The 26,835-nt window shown below is 28.1% G+C and overlaps 1 protein-coding gene across 1 annotated transcript in view; it reads left to right on the top strand.

Annotated features, from left to right (window-relative positions):
- Positions 1-306: 306 nt before the first annotated feature.
- LOC113558961 (MOB kinase activator-like 2) overlaps positions 307-26,835 on the top strand; it is a 193,152-nt gene continuing 166,623 nt past the window's right edge. Inside the window, exon 1 of the mRNA XM_026964553.1 lies at positions 307-610. The gene's annotated coding sequence lies outside the window, so the exon portion shown is untranslated. The remainder of the gene's footprint in view (positions 611-26,835) is intronic.

Here is a 26,835-nt window from a genome sequence, read left to right as displayed (position 1 = left end):
GATAATGTAATATAATGATAATTATCAATAATCGTCAATCGTAGACTTCTAAAGTCGTAAAGCGACTTCAAGTCGAGGTAGATTTTAAATTCTAAGTGATCTTACAAAAGTATTGGCATAAAAATTATTTTCGTCTCCGGCTAGACATTTGGTGCATTACTATTATAAAATTAAATTATCCGAGAAAAGCGCAAAGCGTCGCGTGCGCTCGGCACGCCACCGGTAACCAGTGGCGGCGGTGGCATCGGCAACGACTTCGAATTCAGCCGAAAGCAGCGGCGCGAGCAGTCCGTCTAACGTGGTCGTACAGCTCGGTCGGCGTCTGTCACGACCTACCTCGATACTCGTAGATACGCCATTTGTTTTTAATATAGCACACGATTTAAGATTTAATACGTATAATATATCGATACATCATCATCGCCATCTCCACTGCGATAGTGTCGTAAATATACATTAATATTGTACTGTGCGTGGTTCTCCGTCCATCAAAGTTAGAAAACACTCGCCTTGTGTGAAACTACTGCAATAGTCATCATATTAATTTCGGCCCGCGGATGACGTTTCGTCGTAAAATCCATCGACGGACATCCGGACATTGCTTTGCAAAGTAAGTAACTTCTACTACCCTCCTCCATATTTATAACATAACAATATATTGAAAATATTATATACGTTAGGATCGTCGTTTAACAGTTTTTCATTAGAATATAAAACAATTTAACCAACCAACCATAATCAAAGTCACTTGCAATAGATAGATACTTTGAGATTTAAAAACCATTACTAAATATAAAATAATTCTAATGATCGATCGTTTTATCTTTAAGACATAAATGAAAACAAGTAGATGCAAATACATAATATGTACACAATGCAAAAAGATAATATTTTAAAATACCATTAAAGTACATACTTAAAAATATGTTAAGTAAATATATCTTTAGTTAATAGGAGAATTTAAATAAAACAATTATCATATTTATCATTATAAGTTTTTGAAAATGTCGAGATTTAGAATAGCGCTGATCAATTTCAATATAAAAATCTGTAAAATATAAAGAGTATCTAGCGGAATGCACGCCCTTGCATCTCACAGGTGATATTCTTGATATTATCATTATTTTGGGCTTATTAGGTAGGTCATATTTTAATGTAAGTGTCCAAACATTAAATTTATTATATGCTATACTATCTAGCATTAATAGCTAATTTGTTTGTTAGGTATTGAGCTAATTTAATCATAAAATCATATTTTTATATTATCTAATGTTTTATTAAATAAAGTATTTTTAATTTATGATTTTTTTATTCTTATTTTTTTGCAAGTTAAGCTTTTCGGATACTATGCGCCTCGTCATTACATAATATCATAATGCGGTTGACTCTCGGGCTCTAGGGGATTATTGGGCGCTAAAAATGTAGAGACATGCGCTGTGTTTTTTTAAATATATTTTTTCATCATTGACAAAGATGTTGAGTGTTCATGTGAAAAGTATTATTTGTGAAGACTCTTCATTTGAACAAACTTCATCTATATAGTCTGAGTTAAATAAGTACATAGTATTGAAATATATTTTGGCTATAAAATACAATATTAATAAAATGAAATATTTATTTACCCTTTAAGTTTTGAATTCGTTTTTTTTTTTATAATTTTTGGAAGACATTATAGTATACGAGTAATATATTATGATATTAGTGCAACGCTGAACGCTTGAATAAGCACTAACTATTAGATAACCGTTTGAGAGTAACTATAATATTATAGGATAAATATCGCGTGGTCATTGTAGTGAAGGACGCATATTACAATATAGTGCATAGAATTCAAGGGTAGATGAGGTGTAGACACAGTCTAGCTCTGTATAGAATACACAACGAGCCGTTAAACTAACTTAAATAACTAAAACGAAACCGTATATTTTATGGAGATGAAATGTATCATTGGTAACATTCAAAAAAATGTGTTTTATATACACGGCGAACGTAGTGATGAATGACTGGATAATAGACAATATAACTTATTGATTTGTGATATAAAATTAAATGTATTAGTAAATTTTATGAGATTTTAGAGAAATAAAAATCAAGTTAACATGATAAATATTTTACTAGATGAAAAGTCGAACACTTTATTATGTTTTAGTATCGAGTTTTATGACATATAATTTTAAAACCTTAAATATAGATATGTATATGATTTTCTAACAATTAAGATTATATTTTACAATTGATCGGTTAATCGAATGATATTGTATCATCGAAATAAACTATACGTTTTTTTAAATATATGTATATTTCAAAATTAACTTTTTTTAACTCTTTGTTGCTGTACACAAGGATTTATGTACATTTTATTCATTCCGCATTTACAGTTTTGAAGAAAACAGCTTATATTATGGAAATTTAAAGATAAATGCATGAGCTCATCCTGAAAGTTACAAGCCAAAACGTAAAAACGGTATTAATATTGTATTGGTGTATTTGCACGTATGAGACGTTTAGTAAGTATAGAAACGCTAATCCTAACGATAACACAACAGGTTGTTTCTATACTACACTAAAGCTACGAATATAGAATAATATGCAACGTTTTTCGTATACATTTAAGTATTCAACCCATTAATACTTGTTATTATTAAATTATAATTATTATTTTAAATTATAATCTATGATTGGTTATAATTTTCACGCGTATATACATTTAATATTTATATATTATTTCACGAATGTACTGAGTTTTGAAATAAACAAAAGGAAAATTGTAGTATTAAAATAATAATAAAATGTATTGCATAATAAATTGCTTTTAAAAAAATTACCATTATTTTTTAAAAGCAGTGAGAAAATAATAAATTATTTACGGGATTGTAGGATTTTTTTTTTTAGATTTTGATTGTTGTTTGCATCTGTTTGATTCTAAAACGGAACACTCAAAATAAAGTAGTAATAAATAGAATCTTAAAAAAATAAGAATTTCGCTCTGAATTTTCTTTACTAACGAAAACGCCTTCAGACTTCAGTCCAAATTTTAAAACCATATTTTATAGTTTCTTACCGCGATAGTGCATACAAATTTAGTTAATTTTGAGATCTAATAAAGAGTCGTGCTTTACTTACAAGTATATTACAGTCTTATACTTAAAGTATACATATTAAGTATTTAAGTACAATATTATGTTTTGAAGCGAAACACGACTATAAGAAGAACTTTCTTTTTAATAAACTATTTAATACCATTATTATATTTTAAGACATATAATTTACAATTGTATGTTTGCTCAAGTTGTTCTGAATAACTACCTATATAAAACAAATATTTATAAAATATATTATATAAGATATTTCAACTGGCGAGTATTAAACTCAAGTAGGTATATATCTACACTATATTTAATATATATTATAATTATTCTATAATTATTTAATCTGTTTACTTTGAACGCTGTACTCTAAGCAAAACGAAAGTATATAATATAAAAAAAATATTTCATTTATGAAATAAATTAAATAATTTATTAATATTTACTCACTGTTTATATTGTTTAATTATGAGATTTAAACGAATTACTTTGAATTATTCATTAAAGGTTATAACGATTTAATAGTATTAATGATTTTAAATTGAATATAATAAATCTTTCAGTGTAAAGAAATCAATTTTTACGCCTAAGGATGTTTTGAACTTTCAGAGCATTGAGATATAAAGTAAACGTTTGTTTAAGGTTTTTTTTTTTAGATTGAAAATAGTCATAATAGCGTTACATTTTATTTACGTAAAATCATTCCTCGAGTCCTAGTTAGCGAGGAAAGCAAGGGAAAAATAACTATACAAATGTTAATAACTGTTTCGGGCAATGGCTTGTAGCATTTTTCTTAGCGTCTGTTTACTTCTTTATATATGTGTATATATTATGTGTTGTAACTTGTTGTAGTATAAAATAATACAATTTCATTGGCCCCGAAATGCATATTCAACTTAACATTTAATGTTTATAACGGAAGAGATGAGAAACAAAATAATGAAAAATCTTAAAAATAATATTTAGTTGTTTCTTATTATCTTCTAAAATTCTTTTGAGCTATCAGAATACTACTCAGTCATCGGATTTTACGAAAGTCATACGATATGCATAAATTTTATGTTTATTGTTGTCATAACCGGCAAATTCATCACCGTATTTTAAGTTAAGTCCAATGGTTATCTGTGAGAGAACTGGGAAACGATAATAGAAATTATATATATTACTTGGTAATCTCACTCCTCAGTATCATTACAATCCCACCTACACGAATCTGATCATACTGTCACTCAATCGTAGTATACTAAATTATCCTGTCATGCAAATATAATATACCTAACTAAAAAATAATATATATTAAAAATGTAAATAATAATTAAATAGCTGTACTTAAACTGTTATCTATACTGTAATTGAAGTTTATAATATAAAAAAAAATTATAAAATAAATACATTTTATAATATAATACTTATACTAATAATTTACTATAACATCATCATATACAGGATAATTCACCAAGTATGTTCGCTCACATTTTAACCTAAAATAATGCAGTTATTCAAAATTTTTAGAATTTTCAAGTATACTTAAAGACAATGTTTTCAAAGATTTTATATTTTTTGTCCTACTTAGAGTATCCTGTGTAGATGCATAATTTTGTTTTTCAAATGACAATTACCTTAATTGGTTAATTGTAATAATATTGACGTATCAAAATTAAAATTCAAACGAATAGTTTTTAATTTATTTAATTTTGTGTACCAAGGATAATAGGTATATGATAATGTATTTGGAAAACATGAGAGCTATCGGCTATGATAATATTAATATATAAATATTTACAATTTATAAAAATGGTCTTAGTATAATAAATACTAAATTAGATTATTAATCTATTTTATTTCCGAAAAACAATTTTAAGTATAATATTATACTTATAATATACACATTTAAATAATTGAAAAACTACTAGTTCGAATTTTTAATTAGATGCGTCAACATTTTCAGAAAAATTATCTCTTAAATAATATGCAGTAGAAAAGTCGTCGTTTGAAAAACGGAAGTCTGTATCTCCACAAGAAATTACTTAAGTAACACAAAAATTTCAAGAATTTTGAAATATGGTCTTAAAGTGTAATTACAAATTCCAAAGATCAGAATTTTAATAAATTTATTAATAAATGAAAAAAAACGTAAGTGAGTATGCTTGGAGGTGAATCACTCAGTCTCTATATGTATGCATAATATTGCATACTACGTTATAGTATCGTACGCGTTGGACGATTTTTGAATAAAACTGTTTATCCGTAAATATTATAATATCAAGTTTAATGCGGAAGAGATTTTGTGAGCTTTTTTTTTGTGAAGGGTTGTGTGTGGAAGGGGTAAAAAATACTCGTGTACATACACCCGTTCAAACCAACGTATCAAATTTTTTGTGTCTATCTATGTATGTGATGCACGAAATATATATTACACGTACCTACGATATTGTGTATTGAGTTATACGTTAAATATATATTATGTGGCTTGTGAAGCACCGAAACTAAAAAAAGACCGTATGTACTGTTCGGAAATCTGGTGTTTTTATATTTGAAAAGAATAAGACTTAAATCATACATTGTTAAATTCGATGCTGGTTTACGAAATTCAATATAGTTCTGGCACGAAGAGTAAGCGAAACAAATACACCTACCTACTCGTAATATCCATTTCAGGTGCGCGTGTGTAAACAATATTATCATATTTCAATTTTAAATATATCAAAAGAGTGTTTTATTTTTCAAGGAAAACAATATAACTGTAAATCAAGTATCTATTAACTTAAGACAAGGTCTTTATTTTTCTTTAATTAAATCTTAAACGTTTTCCGGCGTCTGCCGTATTTATTTAGTATTACAAAAATTTAATTTTATTTAATTACGGTATTGCCCGCGTATTGTGATTATTGTTTTTTTCCTTGTTCAAATTTATGGATGTCATTAAAATTCAAACAATATCGGTAGACCGTGGACATCAATAAATAGTTATATAAAAGTTGAGACGTGTAAGTTTATGAATGAACGACATAAGACATAAAACAGAACTTTGACTATAGTTTTAAAAACAAACCAAAATCCGGTCGATTGTTTCAATATTATAGGGAAGCTATTTTTAGTTAAAATATTATGTTTGACATAATAAAAATACATCGGATATGCAGGTTAAAATGTTTACTTTAATTCGATGATTTTATATAGCAGTGTTTCTCGACTAGTGTGTCGCCGGATAAGTCCAAATTTGTCGTGAAGTATATTAATAACGACATAAAATATACAATCATTTTTTATAATATGATTAACAGAAATTACTAGGTATATGATATAATGTCTATGATATTATATATTAAAAATAAATTATTTGCTACCTCTCGAAATTTATCATTATTTTTATGTTAAATTTTTTCTTTGTTATTTTTTATTTCACCATTGTCAATTATAATTAAATATTACTAATTTTTCTTATTTTTTTATTGTGCCGCAGAGTATGAAATATTTTAACAGTGTATCGCCATAATAAAAAAGTTGAGAAACACTATTGTATAGAACTCTATAATGTTAATGTGTATAAAAACTGAACAATCAATAAATTTAACTGTTTAAAAATTGACTTCCTACTTGTTATAAAACAACAATGAAAAAGTCGGTCCGCAATTATTCGGATAAGTAACTAATTGGACTAAACGTGAATCGCACAACTCTGGCCAATATTGATCATATTTTATTCACGTCGTCTTATGTTACGTATCGATTTAATACTGTAGACTTTGCTAAAGAATAAGACCTCATAAATAAATTTAAGTGGTAATTATCTTTAATATAATACTACACATTGCCGTATAACTATTGTGACTTCGCGTACCTACTGTTTTAACGCATTATATTTAAATATCGTATTCAGGATCAGCAATGAAGATGTATACTTAGCCACTTGGGTAAGTATTACATCTAATGCTGATAGCTCCGTATTTTGTTCAAATCTACACAGTTGTGATGTGCACTACATAATAATATCATAATATGACTATACAGGCTAAAGCGTATCGAAAAATAATTAAAATACATTCATCTCTTTTAAAATAATATTAAATACCTATTGTTGGAACTTCAGTTGTACTATTGTAGTAGCGCTAGTTATGTGACAATGGTGGACGAAATATATCAAAAGATTGGACATTTTTTTAAAATTCAAAATCATTATTTTTTCATAACTTTGTAGAATATTAAATTATCTATCAAACTTAATAAGATAAAATTAATTTAATGGACATTTTTATTAGGTACCTACTGATAAGTTATAACTTTTAATGGAATCTAAAAAGGCATATCACGCTGCTTATACTCTGTCTCTGGGATAGCCAACAATGACTGTGTGAATTTGTTTTGACTTTTGAATTTTTGTTAAAGTAAACGTTTTTTTTCTTATTGAAATTTACTATCACTCGTTTTATATTTTTTCTCTTCGCCACATCAATTTACGACAAATGGTTTTTATTTGAGCTATCTCACCATCAATCAAACAGTATAACCAGCTGCTCTCATAGTCTCATTGGTTGACGTTACGCTGTATTTAGAAATCATTACTCATTGGATTATTATATTAGTTAGATGTTTTGTTATGGCCAGAAATGATTTCCATGTACAGATACGAAAACAAACTAGAACGAATAGGAAATCGGAAATTTACAGGTAAGCTAAATACACCACCTTCTCATCCACTTGATAAAACTTTAATAGAAACCTTTAATATCATATTTTTAACTACATGTCGTAATAAATACTGAAATACTAAATTATTAGCCTTATGCACCTACCATCCCTTAAAAACTCAGCGGCGGTCATCGTTCGATTAGGTAGCTTATACCGCCACGCCACTGTCCAATTATGGACGTATATTTTACGAATTGGAAGTTTCCGAGTAAGCTTTGTAAATTACTAATATTGTTTATATTTGTACTAAAAAAATATACGCTATAATATAAAAAAATAATTGAACGAATAGCACGTAATTGGTTGAGATTATAAAAGCGCATAATAAACAATATTATTTTAAGATGGCTCACAAACCGAATGGTGGATAAACGAAGAAAAACGATGTTGCAATGTGCTTATAAAAATTTAATGCGAAAACCTCGTAATAAATTCCAAATATTTTAATGTGTATGCTCGATGTATATTTTTGCACTGGCCACTGGGTCATTTTTTCAACAGTAATAACATTCATCATCTTGAAAAGTATTTAAGTTTTTTAAAATATTTTTTTTACACAATGTTATAATTTTTATTATTTTAATCTTCATACAATTTATGATAGAAACATGTAATTTTTATTTTGTAGTCCTCAGTAGAATATTTTTTTGAGAATTCGATGTGTGAAAAAATCGAATTTTAAAAGGCAATATTTAAGTATATAATGTAGGTTTAAGGTCAGGACTTGATTAGTTAATCAGATGTATTAAAGTACTAGTTAAATATAAATTTGGTTGTTATGCGTAATGCATTCACAGAAGAAAATGAAATTAAAAATATATTTTTGACATTAAAAATTTAAAAATTTAAAAAAAGAATCACCAGTATATATTTGTGTGAATTGCGAATATCGTACAGTACGATGGCGGACGGTCCGAGTGTTATCGATTTTTTAATTATCGTTATATACTTGTATCACAACTGTTGTCGAAAAATAGTCGCGGGGTAAACATTATACGATGGCGTGCGTGGTGAATAAAATTTTGTGATTTTCAGACGCGTATATTATAGGAGAATATAAAACGAAACGGAACAAAAATTCATTCCACGCGTTTCCGACGAGTTTTTTCCTCTTTTTCTGTCGCACGCAATGTGCTTTGAACGTTTACAACAATACGAATTTTATATTAAATTTCTACCAAGTCACGATTTCGTTTTTCCCATTATGCGTTTATGTATACTCTATGTCGTACTAATATAATATAATATAATATGTCGTAATAATTGCTACTAATTTATTTTTTTATCTGAGGTCGTTGGCAGTCATAAAAAATGAATAAAAATCACGTAACAAACGAAATAAAACATAAAAAAAAAAATTCTTACTTAAAACCACACAATGTTTTTTTTCTTCTCTTTAACATAATTTTCAACTGCTCGCACACAATATATAAATTCAAAAAAAAAAAAAAAAAAAATAAAATAAATAACATAAAAGCGTGTGAACTTACACACAGACACACACATACGCATATATGTGCACAAACAGTGTACACACATACACGATGTACCCCGTTGTGAGTGGAGTTGAACTTGTTTTCATAATTTTCGAAATGGTGAGAACGTGCAGTGTACGAACTCGCCTCACAACATGTGTAAGTACTCGTATAGTTGGTATAGATATATAGCACGGGTAGTGAACTTTTTTTGAGTTTATAATAATAAAGTTTCAAAAAAATGCACGTTTTTTCTCAGGATAATGGGAAATTTAAAAAATTTACTTACTTTTTTTAATATCTGTTTTATATTTTGTTAGCATTGAATGTTTTAATGAAACACAAGCAGCATTAGCTTCATCCAACAATGGATTATTTATCTGTTATGATTTGAAATAATTTACTGTTGAAAATATTAAGCTCTTACATAAAATGTTTGTTAACGCGAATATTTATGAGTTTACTTGGAAAGAGCCACTTTTTTAAAAGGTACAAAATATTATTATTGAAAGCAATGTTAGTTCCAAACTTTTATATTCTGTAGCTTTATTTTTTAAAATAATAAATAACTAGTTTCGCTATTTATTTTTTCATTAAATACAAGATTAAACGATGAAATTAATAATACTTTTGCGTACGATTAAAACGTGGCCAGCGTGGTCGTAGGTTTATGGTCTCTGCAATAATATAGGTACGGCGTCTTCAGAATTTCGTGTGGAAAAAATTGCGTTTATTATATCAGTTTTTATTCAATCCCACCACTTTTGTCAGATCAAATTTGTAATACCCTCGCCGTGTGAATAAGTAGGCGTAGAAGTCTCGGTTGCGTGAATAAAATATGTTATATTATTATGTTATATCATCGGTGCTGACGCCACAGACTATCATATTTAAAATATTTATCTGAACGGCGCTTAAGAGAAATAATAATAATAGTATGTTTGTGAAATGGCTTTTTACGATGTTTTGGTACACGTTGTGATAATGGGGGTGTGCGCGTGTGCGTGATTAAATATATATATATAGTAGGGAGGTACAATGAATTATTACTCTCATTAAAATATATACGTCACGGTCGATATAATAATAATAATTCATTTTTCTTAAATTAATTAATTAACGTTATTAATAATATATACGCCCGCGATATGTCTGGGGAAATTAATAGAAAGCTGCGGGGGACTAACTCGTATATTTTTTATAAAAAAATTTCTACACTACATCGCTATAGATTGTATTGTATTACATAATATTTAAACAGTCAGTGAACTTGTAAAAACCACTTCAAAACATTCCATTCGAAATTATTAAGCCACTTTAACACTCTCGTTAATGACATGAAATCTCCCGCGCGTCTCCCTGTATCAAACATCTTCCATCGCCTTAAAAGCAATTGGTCCAGAGACCTGTTATCTTAAAAGTTTAGTAGCTGAGTAAGCGCCAGTAGTCTGAGAATCCGCTTTACCGAATGGTCTCCTTTTTACATTGTTTATGTTAATTGTATCACATATACTGTTGATCAATGTTAATTAATGTATAAGTTTAATCGGTTTTAATATTATATTTTTATGAAATAAAATATTTTAATGTATGATATATGTAAATTTAGATAAATATACAACATTTATAATAAATATTATGAGTACGTCGTAATACCCTATGGACAATATCGAATTAAAAAATATCAAGATAAGGTAAAATTTTAAATTGTCAAATTATATTAAGGTTATTGATAATATAAGATCAGATAAAAATAACAGGTTATTTGTTTAAATATGTAATGGATAATATTAATAATGATATGCAATGAAAATAAATTATTTTTTAATAATATTTATGATTTGAGTTAACATTATATTTACTGTACCTATTTTAATAATTTTTTTTTCAAATTTTGATTGTTAAATGGCTACCGGTTATTATGACTTATTTTTCCTGGTCCCTTGAACGTCATTTTTAACGATTTCTTCTGTGCATTATACTGAAATTACGTCATTTTTGTTATATATATTTTAATTCGTGTGCCATCTGAATAAGTTATATTTTTAACGAAAAAAACCGAAACTTGAAATACAAATGTATACTCATTATACGAAGTAAAGTAACCGAGTAAATTTAGGACGTCTTCCGCAATTTTCTTGAAATGAAAAGTAAATCGCATACCAGATGAATATTTTACTACGAAAACGTCCAATAAAAAATAATACGGTTGTATATATAGTACGAAGCGAGCTGTAACAAGCCAAAGCGAAATTCTTATAAAAAAAATGGATAGCAATAAATTGTTATACTTTTTAGGAACAGAAAAATGAAAAAAAAAATATAGTAAACTGAATTATATTATTTCATATATTATATTGCGCTTGATTGTGTTTCTTTGAAAAATATCAAGGTATGTGTGTCTGTAATATTTTTTTACGCGTTTAATGAAACCATCATTCGGTAGTTTTTGGAAAAATCGTAGATCGACCTGTTATTCAAAGTACCATTTAGACTAGATTATCGATATTTTATTGGTGTGAGGTACGAACCTCAGAACCTTGGAACTAAAGTTATACGGCGAGCTTCTTTTTGCCAGAAAAATCGTCGTTAATTTTTTCGGAACTTTTAAAAAACAAATCGTTTGATGAAAAATCGTGTAAAAAGTTTAAATTTTTGTCGATTTCGGTGATTTTTGACATTGTATTGAATGAGAACACAATGCATGGAAAAATACGATATTATGAAATCGTATATAACTGTATATTATATTTTGTTCACTTTAAATATACAAATTTCGGTTTGCTAAAATAACACATACATTTCGGTGGGCGGGTGGGATGGGGAAATTTCCATTTCCCCAAGTCGTCTTCTGTACGTATGATAGACGAACACCTGAAGCTGATTAGTTAACAGATTTTTCCGTATAGTTGTATACTTGTTGACTGTTGTAAGCCAATTTTCATATTCCTAACGTTGTTCTACGCAGCCGCGGCTCGGCGGCTCACAAGTAGGCAGCGACCCGTGGGTTGGAAACCGCTGTTATAAAATATTGAAAAAACCAGTATATTATTATTTATTTTTATATGATCATATACTGGTCAAGTATAACATATATACAGTATAAAATGTTTAAGATGTAAATAATAATTTATGTCTATAACCATATCACGGTATAACGACTTTTAATTAAATTTAATAATTTAGAAAATGGTTTCGATGAAACCGTGGTAATACATCAAATATAATTTGGCTGATAAATAAGTTAAGGTATACTTTTGGTGGCAACAGATACAGCCCATAAAAATGCTCTATTTTTTAATAAATAATGTCGACGATGAGGACCACACTACACTGTTATACGGGTTTGTCCGCCGCCGATCAGACGTAGTATCACGCGCAGATTGTATATAAAGTCTAATAACGAAGTTTTAAAAAAAAAGGGACAGGTTTTCGAGTGTGTACTTCGAATGTTAAAAATATACTCCACACACAGGGATTTACAAACGACTATATAGGTGTGTATAATAATAATGCCCTCTGAGAAAAATCGCCCGCAATAAATGTTAAAAGCGCTCCGATGTAGTGTTCGACGCATACCAAAGAGTAAGTACATAATATGTATGTGTATATATATATAATACGCGTTTAACGTATATGTTTTTTTGCGCGAGTAAAGGAAAGAATGAGCAGGAGGAGGAGGAGGAGGAGGAGAAGAAGAAGAGCACAGAACACGAAGAACATCATGAAAAATGGATTTCTTTTATTTTTCATTTGCTCTGTTCGCGCGGGATCTTTACTAAAAAGGAGTGTGCGTATTTTTTTTTCCGAAAATCAAATTCGGCGACGGTGGTATGACTTCACCTTTGAACGTGATCTCTATACAACGGCGAGGGGTATATGTATATATATATATATATTATTATTACATGCAGGTTTATCGCATACGTGTACCGACATACAATATATAATATATGGGTGAGTATTATTACACTTATACACTCCGCGCGAAAAAAATATATTTTATTTATCGAAACCCTTACACGGAACATAAAGAGATACCGTTGTGCGTAAACGTATAATAAGCAGGGGATAAAATAATATTATTTTATCCACGCGCCGTAGTCTATACATAAACGACGTCTCGGATTCGGCGTTAGTCACGACCGAGAGAAACGGTCCTTTCGAATGGGTTTATTTTATAATATTTATACAGTCCTATTGTAACGTACATCGATGATGGTATTTCGAAGTCGGTTCTTAGAATTCGTGATAGGTTCATCGGTTCGAAAAATTGACCAAAATCACCTGCAAAGGGGTGAGTAAACTTTGCATCTCACCACTTAATTGTCCAAATTTTACCGGTCAAATTGTAAGTCGATTTTGGAAATTTTTGAGTTCTCTTAACTCCCTCACATAATTTTTTATAAACAATGTATCTGTGCGTGTAACACGCGTGTTGACCACGTTTTACTATTTATTGCATTTTATCGAGTATTCGCCGTGTATTCTGTGCGCACCCATACAGTTAAAGGACGTCATACTTGCATGTGTTGTCTTCTTCTTATTAACATACCAATAGATAGATTTGGTAGTTTCAGATTTGTGCGATTTCCCTCGTCAAATAAACCATCGACAGTGTACAGAGTAAAACGTATTGTGCAAAAATCAAAATAATAAAACGCATTATTATTGGTTTTATACATATACGCGTATACAGTTCTGTCGACCTGCTGCTGGTAAATTAACATAATATTATGTATAACATTGCAGCAGTAACAGGAAGAGTGCGTGCGCATTGAACAACAACAGCAAACAAGACGTTGTAATTTAGTGCATATATACAACGAGCCTAACTTTGCAACTAATGGGTATTTATGTGTATTATATAATTACACATAAACATAGTCTCGTCTACATAATATAATATTACATACACAAACTATACAGGGTGATCTGACAAGCATGTTCACACCCAATGTTCATTTAATAAAGGATTTATTCAAAATTAGATTTTTGGAATTTTTAAATAACATACGTAAAGAACATATTTTGAATTCTTGAGATTTATTGCATTACTTAAGGAGTGTGCTGTGGCAATACATATTTCTATTTTGCAAACGATAGCCCTCCCTTTTTACTATAAATTATTTAGTGGATATTTTTTAAGAACTTTTATGTATCTAATACCAAATTTGAACGAGTAGTTTTTGAGTTATTAAATTGTTTATAAAGCATTCAAGTCTTTAAAAACTACTCGTTAGAATTTCGATTGTGATACATCAATATTTTGAATAAAAATATTGGATAGATAATTTAAATAATAAAAAGAAGGTTGTCATATGAAAAATTAAAGTTTGTTTTTGTAACAGTGGGGTATTTATTTTTTTAAGTATGATAAAAAAGTTTTAGATTTTGAAAATACGGTCTTCGAATATATTTTAAAATTTTTAAAAATCAGATTTTAAGTAATGTTTTATTGAAGAAAAACTAGGGTGAGTATGCTTGGTGAATCACCCTGTATATACTATACTACATCAGTAGAGTAATATTGTACAATTATTTATTAACGCGTACAACATAATTTATATTTTATAATATCATAATAATAATATTATGATACTACGATAATAATGAATAAGTAATAAACTAATAGCACGTTGCATGTCTACGAATAAAATGCAAACGATTTAATTTAACGCGTGTTTCGCGTGCGTGTGAATAAAATCGTTGAACGGGCTTTTGCGGATTTTGTTCAATCAAAAGTTGTTGCATTATCTTGGGATAAATTCGCGATATTAATCGTCATTGTAAAACGGTTGTGGTAAAACTTATTTTTTAAACTATATTGTATATAATAGATACGTCTTTATATAATATCATTTATTAATTTAAAATGAAAATTTTATCAAATATTTGTTGCTCGTTGTTGTAGGCAACTGCAGCATACATAGTGTATAATATAATAGGTATGTGTACATACAGTATAGTATAGCATGCGCGTTAAACGATCAAACGCTATGCGATGCGCTTTTTGAAATTAAAAATAACATCTTCCTTTTTAGTTTTTATTAAATTTTCGTATGAAAAAAAGTTACCTTCTTAAACTATTTGTTACGTATTATAATAATACAAAACAAAACATATTTATTGCATCTTAAAATATATTACACAATATATTTATATTAATATATTATGATGTTTCTGTTCAATGATTGGTGATAATAATGTATTATTGATTTGTATTGACAAGTGTAATAGTAAAAACAATATTATTTTATAACATTTCGTTGCCTTAAATTAGTGTTATTATTACAGCTAATACACTAATATTCGAAATAACGTATAATGTCATTATTTGAAAATAATTTAATACAAAATATACCACTACAGTAGGTAGATAAATGCGAAAAATCCGTTGTTTTCTGTAATTTTGTGGTTTTAAAGTGGTTTATTTGATCAAGAATGAAAATTACGCAATAATTTAAAATTATAAAAAAATAACTACTCAAATCCACTGAAAAACGTTTGGAATAATTAAACGGTTTAGTTGTACAGACGAGGATAAAAAAAAAATATTGGTACAACTTTTTACGATTAAGGATTAGATATAGCGTTTTTTTTTCAAACTTTGTGCGGTGTTTTTGGGGTTGCACCGTTTGCTTTAAAAAAAAAGTATATAATAATAAAGAAATAAAAATAATATCCTTAGAATATAATACGCTTGGTGTTCGCACAGAAAATTGCGGGAAAAAGTCGTGTATTCGTCAAAAATATGAAATGCACGTCGTTTGACAATTTACGACGATGGTGTGGAATGGCAGGTGGAAGACGAAACAAAAGCTTACCCTGAATACGCAATGGGGACGACGTGCATATTATAATTTGATGTCGTGGAAACCGAAAATGTCGCGATTTATTTCGCATTAAAAAAAAGTCTTGTATTCACGATGATGTTTTTATTATATGACTACCGCTCTTATTATGATTACACCTTCAACGTCTGAACTATATTGTGTACGGAGTGTGTATTAAAGCCATTCTTCAATCAGTGGATACTGAATACTGATTTTCTCGGTGAATTTGGATTGGTAAAAACATTTTTTTTTTGTTTATTAAATACTAAATTTGAAATCAGTTCTATCATTATTTCAATTAATTTATAGTAAATTTTTTTTAAAAAAGTTTGCTTTTTATTTTTTATCGTCATAATTTTTCAAATTTTTTGCTTTTTAGATTATGACTTTAATATTTATTATTTTCATAAACCAAAACATAATAACTATCAGAGAATAAACTGTAATAATATGTAATTAATTAGTTATGAGTTCAAACAATAAAAGTACCAATATTTTTATAGTACAAAATTTAAATTAATTTAACTATCCAACTGGATAACGGATTGGAATTCGATTTTTAAATGATTAATAACTGTTTTCAAAATCACATAAAATTACTAAACTGCAGTTAAGCAGTCAAGAGGGATTGCTCCGTATATGTAATAATATCTTGTAAAACGTATTCATATTTTCCATTAACGGGTCAGATATGTGCGAAATAATTAAAATGAAAACACGTTCAAAATAGTTGGCGATTTTTCACGTTTATTTGGTATATTATGTAATATTATAGGTACAAGAGCTGACGGTGGCATCGATTCGATTTTCTTCCGTGCCGGTAAGTCGGGACGGAGCTTAATAAATTCTATCGGATTAAAATGCCGCATTTTTAAAAAAAAAAAATGCGGCGGTGACGGGAATGAACAATAAGAACATTCAAAGCTTATTTCAACCATTAAGAGCGACTACGACAATATGATACTTGGTTTTTATATATAAATCTGATGTAAGTATGATAATATATATTATATATACTATGCAGGCCTGTTGTCGAGGTTGCGGTGTTTGTCGCGTATTCACCGATATATAAGTTAATAAGCGCTGTACAATGTTTCCTTTTATAACACGTTGTATCATTTGTGTCCAGTGACCCAGTATTGAAATGGGTTTTTGGGAAGATTTAGGGAATATAAATGTACACATTTGCTGACGATTTTTAAATATTCAGCCTTTTAATTGTTGGAATTCACAATTTCTATTATGTAATTTTGACCATTTAATCAAGGTTTTAAATTTAAAACCGATTGTTGCTTTTTTAACTTAATAATGTAATTTGTAATGTATTCAGTAGTTTATTCTATTTTTTCAGCAAGTTATATTGTCCAAACGAGTTTGTATTTTGGAATTTCTCAGTTTCGCCTAAAAAACACATTTTAACCGATGTCACCGGATTAAAATGTTTTGCATTATATTTGAAATGAAACACACTGTAGGTATATTCATATACACGGAGCTTTATTTATATGCACAGAAAAAGGAAGGAAGGAACGGACGAGAATAATAATTACCCATCACACGCATGGCCGACGGGTATTCGTTTAACTGGTGAACTATACCCGGATTTACTATCATAGTGCAGGTGCCTACTAATATTTCATTGGCAATCTAGAACAATAATTTTAGCATTTTAAGTATTTTTTAACAAATATTCCATAGTATAGTTAGATATAGTATTCACATTCTAACAAAAAAAAATAATATATAATTAAAACAGAAAAGTTTGCAGTTAAAAATGTTATCAAATCGTTTTCTGTTACTGTCACATTGCGTTGGACATCATATTATTTTGTTTATTTTATAACTCAATAAGCTATGCACAGTGTGTGGTATGCACGCCAGTTTCAGGATTCTCATTTTTTACACCACATTCTTTCAAAAGAATAAGCATCTCGTGCTTACTGTATCCCTCAACCTAATTGAACAAATACATATTCTTAACGAAATACACCGTCGTGCAATACATAACGATATAATAATTTAATGACGATGACAGAATAACGGATCGACACAATCGCTCGTGGACTCTGGAGTACAACATATAATAGTATACCAATATTGCGTGTGGATATATTTATTGGAACATTATTTACAATTTGAAATGCGTTGATGTAGTGGACAGTAAAAACTATAGAATCGAAGTTTATTTGATCGGAGTTGTTTTCAATATATACATATTTTATACACAATGGAGAAACGCTTGACATTTTTTTTTTTTTTTTGATTCTTAGTATTGAGTTCCGACGAAATTAAAATCATTTTTGTTTTTACGTCGCTCGATTTAACTTCAAGTTTTCATTTCAATGAAAATATGTATATTTTTTTATTACATTTTTTGTAAGATGATATTTTCCAGGAATTATTCCGATGTAAAAACACCAATATTAAATAATAATAATTAATTATTTGTAAGCATTTAACGTTATTAAGTAGATAAGGTGAGTAACGGAGTGGAATATTCTGTGAAATGTTGGTGAACCATTCTTAGTCTATTCATCTAAATTTTAAATGCTTACAAATAATTAATTTTCTGTACAAGTTTTGATATTTATACGTAAAAAATAAATATACTTGAAAGTATATATCTAAATAGACATCTTAGATTAAAATCAATAACTGTAAAGTGATTCTAAATAAAAATAATATTGCTTCCAAATTGCACTACTGTAAAAAAATTATAATTTTAAAATCGAAATGAACTTCATTAGTGAATTTTAAATTAACTAAAAGTTAAATATTATCTCATTCAGTCAATTTCTTAAAATAAAAAAAAAAATCTTACTTTTTATCTAAAACAATAATTAACAGGTTAGGTTAAAATTTGATTAAAAGTAATCAAATAACACTTACCCATCTTTTCAGTTTATGCAATTTTTTATCATGCCTATTAAATTTGAAATATTAAAACTTTTTTATATCCACATGTACCTAAACATAATAATATTGCTGATACTCTATAACTTTTTATATGCAGTTGACATGCGTTGATTTTACATTTTTACATGTCAACTTGTGTTTATTTTTATTCGTTCATGTATATTGTAATTGGAATGGGAAACCATTTTAATCGTTGGAATATTTTTTTATATCGTTGACCACACCAGAGGTAAACAAATATAAAAGTAAAGTGTATTATTATTATAACATTTGTTTGATTTTTTTTTTTAAATCAGATATATCACATATCGGTATGAATTATCATTTTATTCTGTAAAATAATTTAAGGTTGTTTGAATGTTTATATAATTGATTTAATAATAGTTATATGCTGCTATGTCGAGTGTGCAGTTATGTAGGTTAATCGTGTTAACAAGTTTATGTCTCATTATTCTTATAACTTGTTCAAAAAACAATCGGCAATTGGATAGAAAGGACATTTATTGCGTTTTTTAAGTGATTTTTAACATAGATGCATTATCGTGCCGATCCTATTCGTTTTTTAGTTGAGCCATTATTATGCATTTGAGTTCCCCTGAAGCTGAAACAGCCATCATCGGAAAAAAAATATGCGACTCATATTGTGTATAAGCAATTAATATATACATTTAAAATGTTAGATGAAACAAAATGTTTTAATTGGGATTTTGCGTAGCTTAAGAGGGTTGATAACTTCTACAAAAGGAAATTAATAACTTAAATATGTAGGTATCTTACCATTTTAAGAGATTAGCCTAGTTTGTTCATAGAATAATGTTTGCCTTTGTATATTGTGGAGGATGCACTCTGCCGTCCTAGCTAAGACTTTGTGGGAGATAGAATGCCATGGGTTTATGCTTCTAGGTCCGACATTTTGTGATCGATGACGAGCAACTGAACGATTACTATTGTCACCATAACCCGTCAAATACACAACAAATAAAACGACACGCCCACGCCCATGGTACAATCGTTATACTGAACAAAAAAGGACGTTTTAACCGATAAATGTCGATGTTAACATAATATCAAATAAAATATAAATTTATTTTTTATCAGTTTTTCAATTCTAAAAATTCGTTCTATTCTAAGTTGTGTTATTCATATTTTCTAGTGCTCCTTGTAGTACGATCGTACCCAGGATACTACGGAACTTTAAATAAAATAGATTACTATATATTTTGGGAAGTCGATTCTCCTGAATGGTTTCTATATATATATATTTATTTTTATAGTAATAAAATAATAATATTAAATAAAATATTGTAATATTGATTTTTTTCCGTTGCTACTTTTTCACCACTCATGACGTATTGACTTTAACCCTTAAACATCGAAAACAAATAAACCTTGATTTTATGGATAAATAATAATAATTGATGGCAGCAATACTACTAGACTTGTAGCTTAAATTTAAATTTACATATCAGGGAAATGATGTAATATAGGTATTATATAACTAAGATAAACCTAATATTTTTTTTTAATAACGAATAAATTTATTATTTGGTGATTTTTAAAATTTTAAAGAATACTTGAGCACTATATTTTAAACTATTTATATTTTTTGGACTATTTAAGGAGTGCTGCGTGGTATAACATCTACTTTTCTCAAATAAGAACAAATCTTTTGTATTGTAGACTGTTGAGCTGATGATTTGTTTTTTTTTTTTGAAAATTTTAATTTATCTAAAGGAAATTAAAATGAGTAGTTATTGAGTTATTAAAATGTGTATACTAAGGATAGAAGTCCTTAAAAATAGCTAACAAAAATATCAAATATATGCAATATTGGATCTACTCAGATTATTTATACTCAGATTATTTTTACAAATAATAAAGCCATTATAGCCCCCTTTTCTTCAAAACCCTATTATCGACCTATTATTGTTGGTACACAAGTAAAATAGCCCCAAGACACTCATTCAACATCAACATTATCAAAGCAGTTCTCTGTTTATTAATTTACGGGAAAAAATGGGTGATTATTATTTGAAAAAAAGAAGTTTATGCCACTACCGGGCAACACAGTATATAAAAAGTACCTATTTTAAAATATGTTTTTAAGTATTTTTAAGAATTTCAAAATTCAGGATTTGAATAAATTTATTATTAAAGGTAAGAATTGGGATGAGCATGTTTGGTGAATCACTCTGTATATTATAATAATATGATCCAATCGAATGTTGATGTATCCAAACCGGAATCTAATTCTCAGTCTGCTCCTGTATAATAATATTTTTTTGAATGTATAAACTATATATTATCTTCGCTACGTTGTATGTGCAGCCCGCAGACCTTCTGGACGTGAGGGGCCCGATTCCAGAAAGTGTCAATCCTTCCGGTACCTATCTCACAACGAACAAGGTCTGCCTGGAATATAATATATATTTTTTTCAATTAAATTCAATCAAATTGTATATAATATGTGGAACGAAATCAATAATATTTTATGCTTTATCGTGCTATGACATAACTAATAAGTTATCATATTTACCATTCGATAATTGTTGTATAATATTTAGGTACCTAAATAGGTATTTTAGATCCCTAATAATAGTATTCTGTATAGATAAGTGTGTAGGGAAAATAATATTAGTAATGACTGCCTATACTAAATGAAAAATGAATTTTATTTTTAAATTTCTAGTTTATGAATATATTAAAAAATACTTGAAATTTTAATGACCATAGATTTTTTTTTAAATTTGCCAATATTTTCATATTTAAAATTTATACATTTACAGATAAAAAAAAGTTATCGATGTGTCAACCAAAACACTTACAACAGACCTAAACTCTGTAATATGAGTGCTATTCGAACCTAAATCGATAACAATATTATATTTTGGAGACTTTATAATTAATAATCTAATGAAAACATATTATGATATATATATATTATGTACGAGTATAATATGCAAATTGAAACTTTTTCTCAAGTCATTTATTATGTTGTACCATTTGGCCAATAATCATTGGTATTTGGTATATACGAGTGTATATTATATATTATACGTTTTAAGTTTTATAATGACACGAATAATTAATAGAAGTAGAAATATATGACTATAATGGCTTCAGAAGCCAATTTTTAAAAGGATCAATAAAATAAAAAAATAACAACAACAACAACAACAACAACAATAATAATAATAATAAAAATAATGCGAGCTCGACGACTATTCCTATTCAAACGCAGCGACGTCCTATTGTTATACCGAGGCCAAAGATAGTTTTGCCTTGTGTTATTGCAAACCGTATTTTATACAGGGTGTTTTATTTTTTACGTAAAAATGTATCATTTCGCCTTTAAATTATTTAAAAAATAATTTATTTTTTTACTATTTTTTTTATCGTTATCATTTATTTAAAACTTTCTTAACCAATTGAATGACAGCATCCATTTTTATTTCATATTCTAAAGTGTAATATTTTTTGGAGTATTTTGATAGGTACATAATACGAAATAATATAAATCGAATTTCGAACGAGTCATTAATATTAGTTATAAGTTCAGATTAACGAAGTAGTGTGATTCTGTGTGGCTTTACTCATCCGATCATCTACCTAGCACGTTAGTATAAAAAAAATATGATTTTTTTTCCAAATTGATATTTTGTATAATGACATGAACGTATATAAAAAAAAAAAAATCTGTCTTCAAACTCATTATTAGTTATCGAAATAATGAGTGTCTTGTGTTTAAAAAAAAAAAAACACCCTGTTCATACAAAGCTACAGTGGGTCGAAGCGAAAACGCATATAGATCAAATCGAATGCTATTATTGCTAATGTATACCCATTTTAATAATTATTAGGCGTAAATACAATCTAAGTGATGCATGCACATTAAATGTTGTTGTTGAGAATATATTACAATACAGCCATCAATATTATAATCTCGCGTGTCGATCTAACGTCGATTTATACGGCATTTAATAATAAGTAATTTTGTTTTGAAAGATTTTTTTATGAAAGAAAAGATAAAAATACATAGGTTTCTCTCAAACTTTTAAAAATAACATTGCTTGTATCACGGATTCTGGATTAAACGAGGCATATCAAAAAGAAAAAAAAAAGTTGAACGAACGTGAATTATTTGACGTGTTAATAATGCCATCTTGGAAAGTGAAATAACTTGTAGGTAATAATAAATTACATGTCAAATCAAATACCTACTGATTACAAAATACGTTGTCGTATAATCAACAAGTAAACGATATTCGGTCCTGTCAGACTTGATGATATTACAATATTATGATACATAATAAAATGTCTTGCATATCTCATGCATAGAAAGTAGGTTTTTAGGTTTTTAAAGTTTAAAGTATGATACTAATTGTTCTAAAAATACCTTAAAATATTATCCTAATATCCCACTAAAATGTACTACAATTATGCATTAATATGATTTTTAGTATCAATAAAATATTGTATAAATAAGTGTATGAATACATGAAACATAGGCATGTCCACGGGGGTGCAGGGTATGCATCTGAACCCCCCGCGATTTCAAATGGCGCTATGAGCCAAAATAAATTGTTCGAGAAGGGGGCTAAAACCCCGAAATCCCCTGTGTACGCACTAGGGTGCACCATGGACACGCTTATGATATGATATTGTTTATAGGTTTATCTATATGTTAATGCTAAAGTTCTGCATTTTATTATTCTTTCGTCAAACCTGGTTTGGGTATTAGATAATTGATTGAAATCGTACATATAATCACAGTCTAAGAGGCCAGTTAATTTGTTCAATTACAAACCATTAAAATAGATAAATAATATTTTTTGATGTTGCAAATAAGTTATTGAATGATTCGTTTAATTTTTTCTATAATACGAAAATTCCTTATTCGGGAAATATTAATATTCAATATTTTTTTAGACATTAGTATAACACAATGCCTATACATACCTAACTTTTGTGATATAATCTATTCAAAAAAACAAAAGTGTAAAATTAAACTTTTCTTACGAATTCCTTATAATCAATAAATTATCTAAATCTGTTTAACCCCTCCAACCTCCTACCATTGAACAGTAACGTCAACCCAATAAATATTATATAAATATAAAAACTCAAAAATTCACTTTATTCTTACGTTTGTACAGCATTATAACGTGCAGTAGTGTTTAGCCGGACGATTAGATTATACATATCACAATTCGCCTCGAAACCTCGAAAATCAACCACATAAAAAATACGTTCCAAATAATATTGTACGGACAACGCATTGGACTGCGCGCGCGACACCTCTACATTATTATTATGATATTCTATCGTTCATAGATAATATTTTTGTCTTGTCGTTTGCCTCCAGATGATGATATCGTGAAGTCGTATGCCCACACGCGCGTTCACATAAAAGAATTTCGCCTCGCTTAATACGGACACAGATACGCAGATAGTTTTTCTTTACGTATCCTGTTAGTTGAGTATTTATCGATCGATCGGCAGTCGTCTATATGATATAAGTACGGGTTAACTGAGCGGAAAACAGCTACACGAAAGCGCGGCATATGTGGTTTTGCGGAGGAAAAAATGGATTTTTTTTTCTATAGAGCGAGAGAGTTCTGAAAATGTATGTAGGTGTATATATGTATGGTGATCTCAAAAATATATTTTAAACGCTTTCTCGTAAAAGTTGTTTGGCCGATATAAATACGCGTGTAGTGCTTATAATATGCACTTATACCTATTAATATCAATCTATTGATAAAAACAGATATATATTTAATGTTTACTTAAGCTGCCTATTATTTCGCATGGGCAGTTATAATAATAATAATAATACTGCTATCGAAATTGTGCGTATCAGTTTACTTGCCAGTGTATGTACTTGTGTTGAACATACGAGGACTTCGCTTGAATTGGAAAAAATTAAATATAATGATTATTTTAAAATTATCTTAGATCTAAGTGGAGATCGTTTACGGAAGGTATTACTGAAGTTTTTTAAATACTTAGGTACTACATTTCTACTGCATACCTAAATATATGAATTAAACGTTTTCAAAATATAATTTATGTTATCGTAGAATTCGTAGATATATGTTTGTATAAATTTTTCAATACAGTTCATAGATTTAATTGTCACTTAAAAAAAATAATAAATAAAATAACGATTAGTGACGATTTAACTGATAAAATGATAACATATATGATAAAAATATAGTATTATTCACAAATAAATACTGACCAGGTCCATGCTTAAAATCATAAATAAAAATACTTTACAACTGTGATTATATCAGCTCCGAGCAAATTTCCAATAGACCTTTCAATCCATACGAAACGTAAAATATATGAGTTCTTTTATGTCACAAAAAAGGGGCGTATGAATTATTCAAATTTTCAGTTATACTTAACCATCTCACATCCACACTGTACGAACCTCTTTTGTGTATTAACCTCTTGTCACTTCTGTGGTTTTGCGTCTGGGTCGGGATATCGACTATTACTACAAACAGCTACATATATATTTATATTTAATCATTTAAAATTACATTACAGTTATACGCAATATTTTAATACTCCCAAATACTTTAAATACAATAGTTATTAATGGTTGTTAATTGAGTAAAGTAGTACATGTAACGTAAATGTATTTTTTAAATAATTATATAATTTCATATAGGTATTATATAAAAATTAAAATAATAACTTATAATGTTTTACAATAAAATACAAAAATATATATATAGGTAATGCGTTTAAGATAAACGGTTTATCATTTGAAAAATATTAATACATACATGAGCTTAAAAGTATAGAAACATCCATAATTCTAGAATAATTAAAAATGGAAATAAACTTTATAACACTACAGAAGTGCATTATGCCTTAAACACCACAGTTTATTTATTTTTCTTCAAATAAACAATTTAAAAAATATATATTTTTATTTATAATTATTTAATTTTGGTTTGTAGGTATATTGTATTATTTATATTCATTTTTTAGATGTTTTTATTCTTTCTTTAAAATTACTATAAAAATTTAATGGTCCTAAAAAACATAAACATAATATAGCGTAATTAAAAATGAAAAATTAAGTGTTTTACCAGGTGATCTGAAACATAATTTATTACTCACTTATTACGTCACAAAATAAATATTTAAAAGCTAATAAGCACGAACCCTAATATTATAATTGTTTAGTTTAAATGTATAAGATATAAACAATGTTTATAAAATGGTTTTATCACAATATATTTATGCTTTTAGGCAATGCGTCTAACCATTATTATTGAACCGTATGTATTTTCGCCGAAGCTACATAATATTTATAATATGTAACTATTGACACTAAAGTATCGGCTGTATTATTATAATAATTTAATTTTAATGTTTTAGAAATAAATGTTTTTATGTAGTTTAAAGTTTGTATGTTATTATAACCTGCTATACATTTTTAATGCAAATGAAAACTAATGTTTTAATTTTTGGTTTTAATAATTATTATTTAGTTGCTGAATAGATGATTAAAAAAAACTAAATAAAAACTAAAAGAATTACTACGATAATAAAAATAGTAGGTAGTTAGATTTTTACCTTTTTTATTGTTAAAGTGAAAGTATACAACCTCTACAACAAGCAATTTTGATAAGCGGTGAATAATATAAATTGGAAAATTACTCAGTGATAACACTCAGTACGTTTGTTAATTATTGAGAGATGCTATAACAAAAGGTCCCAACACCATTTTTTTTTTTAGTTTTCGTCAAGGGTTGTCAGTAGTGTGTTCGTTGCTAGTGATCAGTGTGTGATTGGAGTTTACTGTGGTAT

This window comes from Rhopalosiphum maidis, chromosome 1, assembly GCF_003676215.2.
Source record: "Rhopalosiphum maidis isolate BTI-1 chromosome 1, ASM367621v3, whole genome shotgun sequence".
Taxonomy (NCBI): Eukaryota; Metazoa; Arthropoda; class Insecta; order Hemiptera; family Aphididae; genus Rhopalosiphum; species Rhopalosiphum maidis.
The sequence above is the reverse complement of the archived record's forward strand: the minus strand, read 5'-3'. Positions and strand labels throughout refer to the sequence as shown.